The following is an 11,153-nucleotide window of genomic DNA, read 5'->3' on the forward strand; positions in this document are numbered from 1 at the left end:
ATTCAATCGCATTTATAAAATCAATATAAATATTAATTCAAACTTCAAGATGGATTAATGTTTATATTACTTTTGCAAAAGCAACTGAATGCTAATAGATTTTCGCATGACTATCTAGCACTGGTACTAGTTAACTTTTACGATCGTAATTATGATTATTACGTATTATTACGATGTAATTGCATATATCAGAAGAGCCATCTTATATTACACTCTAAAAAGTAAATTGGAGGATACGTTTTGATTTAAGACTTTTTTTCAAAACAAGCATTTAATAATGAAAGATTTTCCAAATTTAAACATTTTAGTGCTTTAAATCTAAATAACCTGGTGTTTAAAATATTCGAAAACGTTCAAAAATGTTTATTGTTTTTCTTCAAACGGAAAAAGGTGTTTTACTATGATAATTAAACGTTTACTTTCTCCACACGCCGAAAAACACAACACCTTACTGAAATTAAACGTTTATTAAAGTAAAACGTTTTTTTCAAGACGTTATATTCTGATGAACTGTGAAGTGCATTGAGAGACGTTGCTAAGGACGACCAGAATTGAAGTTTGAAGATTTTATCATTATGACATAATAGTAAAATTTTTCGAAAAAGAGGGAAACTTAGCAAATTTTATTTGTGCCGATAATATTATAAAAATAAAAATTGACAATCCAACTGCTGCCAAATCCACTCTTTGTTTGTTGAAATGTTATTATGCGTGGGACTGCCATTATCCAACAAATTACAAGACGGTGCTGGATTTCTTTGATAAAGAATTGTTGAACAAAATTATATACAATTATATACAATATATATACAATATACAATATAATTATATACAATAATCAAAAGTTTTCCAAATTTTGGATCTCATGTGTTGTTTGTAAACTTGAAAAATTAAGTAATATAATAGAAGAGCATTTAAGAGCCGCCGCAGGATGTTAGTGCAAAATCTTTAATTTTTTTTAAAGAAATTGATTAATCAGTCTACATGAGACAGTTAAATTGTACACCGATCTCAGAACGAGATACTTAAAGTGTACGAAAATTTAAGTACCTTGTCCGCACATATGAAGAATCGTAATGTACTAATAGGAATTATTGCAAAAAAAGGAAGAAAGAAAAAATATCAAGGCGCGAGTGGCTAAAGGACCCGAAAATTGAACCCGGGTCTTCCGCTTGCCGGGCGAATGTTCTGACCACTAAACTACTCAGACCTCACGCTTCTAACATTTATCTTTCAATAGATTAGGAAATAAACAATTCTGTAGGACATAATGCAAATTTTCGTACACTTTAAGTATCTCGATCTGAGATCGGTGTACAATTTAGCAGTCTCATGTAGACTAATTAATCAATTTCTTTAAGAAAAATTAAAAATTTTGCACCAACATCCTGCGACGGCTCTTAAATGCACTTCTATTATATTACTTGATTGTTACCATATGAGCCTTTTCATTATATATGTTAAAAAATTAAATTAAAACATTAAATTAATTAAATAAATTAAATAAACGGTTTTTGGCGCTTTTTTTAAAACTTTAAAATTCGAAAAAGTGTTTTATTCGACAACATCTTTATATGTTTCCGAATAAAACACTTTTCAAAATTAAACACTTTTTAACGTTTCGCATGTCCATTTAAAAATTAAACACTTTTGAGCGTTTCAAAAATGAAGACAAGAAATAAAACACTTTAATATTTTAAATTTAAACACTTTCTTTTATGAGTATATTATATATGGTTAATATCATTTTTTATATTTCATTTTTTATGTATAAAAATTGATTTTTAATAATTTTCTAATGTAATGTAAAAATAGAACAAAATTTCTATAATAAATTGTTTCAGTGCACTTATAGTAATACTTGATTTTAATAAAATCTCGAGTATTAAGTCTTATAATATAATTAAAATATATTAATAATTCCTTTTAAAATCCTAATAAGCATTATTGAATTCTTATTTTTCTCAAATATTGTATCCTTAAGAAATACTTTTTGGGTCCTAGTAAGTTAGCCTTATTAAAATATGTATATATGCAGTTAAGGCGTCCTCATGAAACTCTAATAAAGCCCAAATCATCTAATAGTAAAGCAACCGGTTTTAGTGTATTCTTAATATGTACTTATCGGAGCATCCAGTTTTTTAAGAAAATCCTTAATAATTTTCTACACAGGATATCCTTTCGCTGTTATCATCTTACATCTTGCCATGAGATGTCACCGCGTGTTGTGAAAATTATTAGTTAGATTTGGCCGACGTATCGATATTTACATTCAAATGGAAAATAATACGCCTTCGTCCTCTTTTATATTTTTCGACAGAGAGGTTCTCGTATCATATTCAGTTACACGCGGTCAATCATTTCAGATGGACATAATGTCAGCAAGCTGTGAAACTAAAAAGTCTATATGGCAATATTATAAAAAACTGCCGAATTTTCAGGCACAGTGTCAGTTTTGCAATAATGAATATAATTATATAAAAAACACAAACTTCGAAACACATATAGCAAGAAAGCATCGAAAAATTTGGAAATACGAAGAAGAGAGAAAACTAAAATGGCCATGGATAAATTTCAAGTATTCAAACAAATTATATTCACAATGTATTATCTGCGATGCAAATGTTTTGTCTACATCAGAATTTGTAGAAAATCATTTAAGTTTGCATTCTGAAGAACAACGGCATAATCATAGACGTCAAGATTGGTCCCGAAAATATTGGACACAAAGAAGTGATTTTGAGATAGAGTGTAATATTTGTCACAAGAACTTAACTCTTTCTATACGTAATAATTTGGATCTTCATATAAGAAGGAGACATTCGGACAAATTGAAAAAGACGAAAGAAACACATGACACAGTTGGTTCGCCAGAACGTGTTTTATCACTTCAAACGGACACAACGACTATGTCATTAACTGTTGTAACAAAAAAGAATCTGTGGGAATATTATGTAGAACTGTCCAATTTTTATGCACAGTGCATGTTTTGCGAAAATATATATAATTATATAAATTTTATTAACTTTATAACCCATATAGCAAAATGTCATAGTAATATTTGGAAATGCGAAAAAAAAAGAAAACTTAATAAGCAATGGATATATTTTAAGTATTCAAACGAATTATATTCACAATGTATTATCTGCGATGCAAATATTTTGTCTACATCAGAATCTGTAGAAAATCACTTAAGTTTGCATTCTGAAGAACAACGGCATAATCATAGACGTCAACATTGGTCCCGAAAATATTGGACGCAAAGAAGTGATTTTGAGGTAGAATGTAATATTTGTAACAAACAATTATCTCTTTCTGCTGCAAGTATTTTGAATTATCATATAAAAGAGAAACATTCCGACAAATTAAAAAATACGAAAGAAACACATGACACAGTTGGTTCGCTAGAACGCGTTTTATCACTTCAAACGGACACAACGTCTATGTCATTAACTATTGTAACTAAAAAGAATCTATGGGATTATTATGTAAAACTGCCGAATTTTAATGCACAGTGCATGTTTTGCGAAAATATATATATTTATATAAATGATACTCACTTTAAAACACATATAGCAAAATATCATAGCAACATTTGGAAATGCGAAAAAAAAAGAAAATTAAATAAGCAATGGATAAATTTTAAGTATTTAAACGAATTATATTCACAATGTATTATCTGCGATGCAAATGTTTTGTCTACATCTGAATCTTTCAAAAATCATTTAAGTTTGCATTCTGAAGAACAACGGCCGAGTCAGAGATATCAAAATTGGTCCCGAAAATATTGGACACAAAGAACTGATTTTGAGGTAGAATGTAAAATTTGTCACAAGAACTTAACTCTTTTTATATGTAATTATTTGGATCTTCATATAAGAAGGAGACATTCGGATAAATTGAAAGATACGCAAGAAACACATGACACAGTTCGTTCCTCAGAACGCGTTTCATCATTTCAAACGGACACAACGTCTATGTCATTAACTATTGTAACTAAAAAGAATCTGTGGGACTATTATGTAGAACTGCCGGATTTTAATGCACAGTGCATGTTTTGCAAAAATATATATAGTTATATAAATTTTACTGACTTTAAAATACATATAGCAAAATGTCATAGTAGTATTTGGAAATGTGAAGAAGAGAGAAAACTAAATTTGCTATGGATATATTTCAAGTATTTAAATGAATTATATTCGCAATGTATTATCTGCGATGCAAATGTTTTGACTACATCTGAATCTGTAGTAAATCACTTAAGTTTGCATTCTGATGAACAACTGCAAAATTATATACTTCAAGATTGGCCACAAAAATATTGGACCCTAAGAAATGATTTTGAGGTAGAGTGTAATATTTGTAACAACAAATTATCTCTTTCTCTTCCAAGTCATCTGGATTATCATATAAAAATGGAACATTGAATTGAAAAATTCGCAAGGTCACACGACACAGTTGATTCGTTAGAACGCTTGTTATAACTTGAAACGGAACAGTGTGCATGTCACTAATAAATTTTTAATTTTTAAGAAAATTGGTATTTTTAAACTCTGGTAAGTTTACACGCATCATAAAGAACATATTTTAAATATTTCAGCTCATTGGCGTGAAATGCATTATTTATGACAGGAACGTTTTATTTTTGTTTGGAAGTTTAGGAGATAACTTACGCTTGCGTTATAAAGAAACGTATTTTCCAGAATTGCTTATGTGGCAGTACGTATATACCAAAAGTCATGATCTTGAAGTGGAGTGTAATATTTGTCACAGAAGCATATTTGTTGCTGTCAGAACACATTTCAATGACCATATTCAAGATGAACATCATTTGGCTAGCCAACTAAACTGTGTAAAAAAATGGCAATAAGTTTAATTGTTATTAGTAGGTGTAATTAATTTTTTATTTATTTCAAATCGCGTGTAATTTATGAAAATATTCAATATAATGATCACGTCAAAAACCACACAATTAATTTTTTATTAATATGTAAATATAACAATTGTCTATATAGATTTGTCCTTCCCCGAAAGTTGACAATGGGAACTTTATTATCGGCGTCTAGATAGTATCACTACTTGCAATAATGGTAGCTTTAATTTTGACGATTTTATATCACTAAATGATATATATAAGAAAAGTGACATATATAGCTTTGACGTGTAATAATTTCTTTTATGTTTATAAAATTATGAATATAATTATAAATCTGTTTTATAGAAAACAACATTTTTATAAATTATAACTGTAATTATAAATTACAATATGTATGTTTTAAATTTATAAACTATATTCTTAATTTTATTTATTGAATCAATTTAATGAAATAGTCATTGATTTTTCTGTAAAGAGAGAAATACCGCCAATTTATACTATAATGTTTTTTAAATATTTAATTTTTTATAATTTTTTATATATTTTTACTCATGTTCATATTTTTTTATATACTTTCGTTATTTTTTTTTACTTTATATAAAACAAATTATTGTAACTTCTGTAAAAATCTCCGAAATGTATTATATTAGTTATCGGTGAAATAGATCAATTGAAAAATGTTAAAATGTGTTCAAAAAATGTTTATGTATTACATGAGAAATTCATCATAATGTACAAATAAATTCATCATAAAGAAGTGTGTCATTTTATTATATGGAAATAAGATATTATAGGAATTTTTTATTTTTTCGTCAGTCACGTGGCATTTTGCATTATTTGTGTAACATTATACTTTTAAAATGTTACAGATACTTAGCGTATTTATGAAAATTATCAATATATTTATAGTTCTTATAATTATTAATAATTCCTAACGTAATTTAATTTTGATTTTATTTCAAATATTTTTAAAAGTTCAAAGATGTTATTATTTATTACATAATATATATTCACTAATTGTAAGATATTCAAGTTCAACATGTAAAGACATCTGGTCTTAACTTTTTCACCTCGTTCCTTCTACTTGGGCGAGCGCTTCTTTATCATGCAATTAATACAAGTACGTTTATCTCTTTTCTTATGTTTACCTTCATTTTATTGTATTTATTTTAACTGTTTTTTGTATTCTTTGCACTTATTGCAGTCCTTTCTAATTTATTAACAAGCTACAATATGGTTGATAAAGGATTGCAAAACCGTCTTTTACATCTTTTAATTATTTAAGCATTGCGAGCGAATTTTATATATTATTGTATCTTATTTTGTACATTGAAGAAGGCCTGATGGCAAGCTGAAACGTTTGTAAACATTTTTAACGAATATATCGTAACTTTTGCACGAAAATCTAGCATTGTGGCTCTTTACGCTCCTTATTGATTTAATTTGATTTAACAGTCACCAGAGCCTTATATGATAATTAATGTTAAATATATATTATTTTACGTAGGAAATCTGTAACGAAATTTTGTAATTTAAGTGAACTAGTAGTTTATTATATTTAAAATAAAAAGCAAACGACATTGAACTATTTATAACAAACAATTCTTAGTTGGAGCAAATAGTTCTTTGTACCTAAAAAAGTAAATAGTGCAATAGTGCGCGCTGATGTGACTGATTTAATAAAATTATTTGTTAGTTGCATACTTTGACAGTTCATATCTTGAAAAGGTCAGTTAAATTGCATTTAAAAGTGATTTCTCTCATGAAATCTATCATAATCATTGTCTTCACTCAATCCTACAGTATTAAGCATTGCCGAAATTACTTTTGTACGCAGACAAATAACTCGATCAAATTGCGTTTTAACAAAAAAATTCGAACATATAGAATATTAATTAATATTATTTTCAATACTAGTATATAATATTAAATTTATGGCATTAAAAACTGTTGTTATTAAGCAAATAAGAATGGAATGTTGTAATACAAAACTTAAACCAATAATTAATAATTTATTTGTTACATAAGCAATATTATTTGAGCATTATTTCTCACATAATCGTATATTTGTGTATATATAAAATACAATGCCCCGTGTAGAAAGTTTTATAAGGCTTTTATAAGACCTTAGCTAATTGGTTTTAATATTAATCGCGCCCTATTAAGATAAAATAAAAAAAACCAAAAAGGAAATGTAACAAATGGTTTATAAGGCCCTTTTAAGAAAGAAAATATATCGATTCCTGATTAAAATATCTTAATTTGTCAAAATTTTATTTTATTTTGACAAAGATCTATCGAATTCTGATCAAAATATTTTTTCATAAAAGTCATAAGGGTTAATAGCGTTAGATAGTACAAAAATGCATCTATATAATATTTAATCGCATTTCTAAAATCAATATAAATATTAATTCAAACTCCAAGATGAATTAATGTTTATATTACTTTTGCAAAAACAACTGAATGCTAATAGATCTTTGCATGACTATCTAGCACTGGTACTAATTAACTTTTACGATCGTAATAATGATTATTACGTATTATTACGATGTAATTGCATATATCAGAAGAGCCATCTTATATTATAAAAGTATTTCTTAAGGATACAATACTTGAGAAAAATAAGGATTCAATAATGCTTATCTCAAAAGGAATTATTAATATATTTTAATTATATTATAAGGCTTAATACTCGAGATTTTATTAAAATCAAGTATTACTATAAGTGCACTGAAACAATTTATTATAGAAATTTTGTTCTACTTTTACATTACATTAAAAAATTATTAAAAATCAATTTTTATACATAAAAAATAAAATATAAAAAACTATATTAACCATATATAATATATTGAATCCTTATTTTTCTCAAATATTGTATCCTTAAGAAATACTTTTTGGGTCCTAGTAAGTTAGCCCTATTAAAATATGTATATATGCAGTTAAGGCGTCCTCATGAAACTCTAATAAAGCCCAAATCATCTAATAGTAAAGCAACCGGTTTTAGTGTATTCTTAATATGTACTTATCGGAGCATCCAGTTTTTTAAGAAAATCCTTAATAATTTTCTACACAGGATATCCTTTCGCTGTTATCATCTTACATCTTGCCATGAGATGTCACCGCGTGTTGTGAAAATTATTAGTTAGATTTGGCCGACGTATCGATATTTACATTCAAATGGAAAATAATACGCCTTCGTCCTCTTTTATATTTTTCGACAGAGAGGTTCTCGTATCATATTCAGTTACACGCGGTCAATCATTTCAGATGGACATAATGTCAGCAAGCTGTGAAACTAAAAAGTCTATATGGCAATATTATAAAAAACTGCCGAATTTTCAGGCACAGTGTCAGTTTTGCAAAAATGAATATAATTATATAAAAAACACAAACTTCGAAACACATATAGCAAGAAAGCATCGAAAAATTTGGAAATACGAAAAAGAGAGAAAAGGAAAATGGCCATGGATATATTTCAAGTATTCAAACAAATTATATTCACAATGTATTATCTGCGACGCAAATGTTTTGTCTACATCTGAATCTGTAGAAAATCATTTAAGTTTGCATTCTGAAGAACAACATAATCATAGACGTCAAGATTGGACCCGAAAATATTGGACACAAAGAAGTGATTTTGAGGTAGAGTGTAATATTTGTTACAAGAACTTATCTCTTTCTATATGTAATTATTTGGATCTTCATATAAGAAGGAGACATTTGGACAAATTGAAAAATACGCAAGAAACACATGACACAGTTGGTTCGCTAGAACGCGTTTCATCACTTCAAACGGACACAACGTCTATGTCATTAACTATTGTAACTAAAAAGAATCTGTGGGACTATTATGTAGAACTGCCGGATTTTAATGCACAGTGCATGTTTTGCAAAAATATATATAGTTATATAAATTCTACTGACTTTAAAACACATATAGCAAAATATCATAACAACATTTGGAAATGCGAAGAAGAAAGAAAATTAAATAAGCAATGGATATATTTTAAGTATTCAAACAAATTATATTCACAATGTATTATCTGCGACGCAAATGTTTTGTCTACATCTGAATCTGTAGAAAATCATTTAAGTTTGCATCCTGAAGAACAACGGCATAATCATAGAAGTCAAGATTGGTCTCGAAAATATTGGACACAAAGAAGTAATTTTGAGATAAAATGTAAAATTTGTCACAAGAACTTAACTCTTTCTATACGTAATTATTTGGATCTTCATATAAGAAGGAGACATTCGGACAAATTGAAAAAGACAAAAGAAACACATGACACAGTTGGTTTGCCAGAACGTGTTTTATCACTTCAAACGGACACAACGTCTATGTCATTAACTATTGTAACTAAAAAGAATCTGTGGGACTATTATGTAGAACTGCCGGATTTTAATGCACAGTGCATGTTTTGCAAAAATATATATAGTTATATAAATTTTACTGACTTTAAAATACATATAGCAAAATGTCATAGTAGTATTTGGAAATGTGAAGAAGAGAGAAAACTAAATTTGCTATGGATATATTTCAAGTATTTAAATGAATTATATTCGCAATGTATTATTTGCGATGCAAATGTTTTGACTACATCTGAATCTGTAGTAAATCACTTAAGTTTGCATTCTGATGAACAACTGCAGAATTATATACTTCAAGATTGGCCACAAAAATATTGGACCCTAAGAAGTAATTTTAAGGTAGAGTGTGATATTTGTAACAACAAATTATCTCTTTCTCTTCCAAGTTATTTGGATTATCATATAAAAATGGAACATTGAATTGAAACATTCGCAAGGACACACGACACAGTTGATTTGTTAGAACGCTTTCTATAACTTGAAACGGAACAGTGTGCATGTCACTAATAGATTTTTAATTTTGAAGAAATATTGGTATTTTTAAACTCTGGTAAGTTTACATGAATCACAAAGAATATATTTTAAATATTTCAACTCATTTGCTTGAAATGCATTATTTATGACAGGAACGTTTTATTTTTATCTGGAAGTTTAGGAGATCACTTACGCTCGCATTTAAAAAACAACATTTTTCAGGATTGCTTTTGTGGAAGTACGTACATACGTAAGAGTCATGATTTCGAAGTAGAGTGTAATATTTGTCACAGAAGCACATTTGTTGCTGTCAGAACTTATTTCAATGACCATATTAAAGACGAACATTATTTGGCAAGCTAACTAAGTTGAATAAAAGAATGGCAGTAAGTTTTATTGTTAATTAGTATATTTAATTTTTTATTTATTCCAAATTGCACTTAATTTATTAAAAATATATGATATAATAATTCCACCAAAAATCAGACAATTTATTTTTTATTTATATGTGAATATTATAATTGTCTATATAGATTTCTTTTCCTCTGAAAGTTGACATGGGATCGATGTTAGCGGCGTCTATATAGTATTACTATCTGCAACAATGGTAGTTTTAATTTTGACCAGTCATGATTTCAAAGTAGAGTGTAATAATTGTCATAGAAGCATAACTGTTGCTGTTAGAACTCATTTTAATGATCATGTTGAAGATGAACATCTTTTGGCAAGTCAACTAAGCTGAATAAAAGAATGCCAGTAAGTTTTATTGTTATTAGTAAATATAATTAAGTTTTTATTTATTTCAAATTGTGTTTAATTCACTAAAAATATATGATATAATGATCACCAAAAACCAGACAATTTATTTTTTATTTTTATGTAAATATTACAATTGTCTATATAGATTTCTCTTCCTCTGAAAAGTTGACAATGGGATCGATGGTAACAGCGTCTATATAGTATTACTATCTGCAACAATGGTAGTTTTAATTTTGACGATTTTAGGTCACTAAAAGATATATACAAGAATAGTAGCATATATAGCCATGACGAATGATTATTTGTTTTATGTCTATAAAATTATGAATATGATTATAAATGTAGGTCTTATAAAAAACATTATTATATAAATTATAAATATAATTATTACATTAAATTATAACTATAATTATAATTATAATTCCATTATGTATGTATGTTCTAAATTTATGTATTTTATTCTTAATTTTATTTTCTGAAACGATTTAATGAAATAATCGAATTAAAGAAATAATCATTGACTTCTCCGTAAAGAGAAAAATACCGACAATTTAAACTATTATTTTATTAAAAATACTTAATTTTGATATAATTTTTTATATATTTTTTCTCATGTTTATAATCTTTTTTTTATATACTTTCGTTCTTTTTTGTACTTTATATAAAA

At 27.3% G+C, this 11,153-nt stretch overlaps 2 long non-coding RNA genes across 2 annotated transcripts; both read left to right on the plus strand.

The window, feature by feature from the left end:
* Positions 1 to 2,201: 2,201 nt before the first annotated feature.
* LOC105679445 (uncharacterized) lies at positions 2,202 to 6,887 on the plus strand. Its single transcript, XR_010887798.1, has 3 exons — positions 2,202 to 4,556; positions 4,704 to 4,885; positions 5,016 to 6,887. It is a non-coding gene; the product is annotated as an uncharacterized lncRNA (long non-coding RNA).
* Positions 6,888 to 8,611: 1,724 nt separating this feature from the next.
* Positions 8,612 to 10,716, plus strand: LOC136999266 (uncharacterized). Its single transcript, XR_010889616.1, has 3 exons — positions 8,612 to 9,803; positions 9,950 to 10,113; positions 10,632 to 10,716. It is a non-coding gene; the product is annotated as an uncharacterized lncRNA (long non-coding RNA).
* Positions 10,717 to 11,153: the final 437 nt, after the last annotated feature.

This window comes from Linepithema humile, chromosome 1, assembly GCF_040581485.1.
Source record: "Linepithema humile isolate Giens D197 chromosome 1, Lhum_UNIL_v1.0, whole genome shotgun sequence".
Classification (NCBI taxonomy): domain Eukaryota; kingdom Metazoa; phylum Arthropoda; class Insecta; order Hymenoptera; family Formicidae; genus Linepithema; species Linepithema humile.